The sequence below is a fragment of the Myotis brandtii genome, unplaced genomic scaffold, assembly GCF_000412655.1.
Source record: "Myotis brandtii unplaced genomic scaffold, ASM41265v1 scaffold604, whole genome shotgun sequence".
NCBI lineage: Eukaryota > Metazoa > Chordata > Mammalia > Chiroptera > Vespertilionidae > Myotis > Myotis brandtii.
Window position 1 is genome coordinate 2,391,531 of NW_005370286.1, and position 712 is coordinate 2,392,242.

Here is a 712-nt window from a genome sequence, read left to right on the forward strand (position 1 = left end):
AGGTACATGCCCTTGACCGGAATCGAACCTGGGACCTTTCAGTCCGCAGGCCGACGCTCTATCCACTGAGCCAAACCGGTTTCGGCGGCAGGAATGTTCTTTATTGGGATCTCCTTTAAGACCCCATAAACATAAGGCAAAAACCAATGAATGGTCCAGCTGGCGTGGCTCAGTGATTGAGTGTCGACCTATGAACCAGGAGGTCACTGTTCAATTCCCCATCAGGGCACGTACCTGGGTTAAAGGCTCGATCCCCAGTGTGGGGCGTGCAGCAAGCAGCGGATTGATGCTTTTCTCTCATCATTGATGTTTCTCTCTCTCTCTCTCTCTTCCTCTCCCTTCCTCTCTAAAATCAATAAAAATATATGTTTTTAAAAAACTTAAGCTCTCCAGAAAGGCCTTGGGTGCCATAAACATCCACCTTGAGCTGCCTTTTTAATTTGATTAAGAAGCACTCTTACAGGGTCTTTTGGAGTAGAGAGCCTACTTCTTGTTTTAACGTGGTTTTAATCAGGGGATCGAGGCTCTTGGTTCCTGCAGGAAATTCTGTCAAATGTTTTGCATTCCTCATAGGGAACTACTGTCTATACAAGATCCCGATTGTTACATTTTGGGGCAAGCAGCCGTTTTGTTGTTGTTTCTTAATGTGAGAAAAAAAAAGTGAGGGGAGGAAGGAATGCAAATGTTCGTCATTGAAAACACACACAAAACC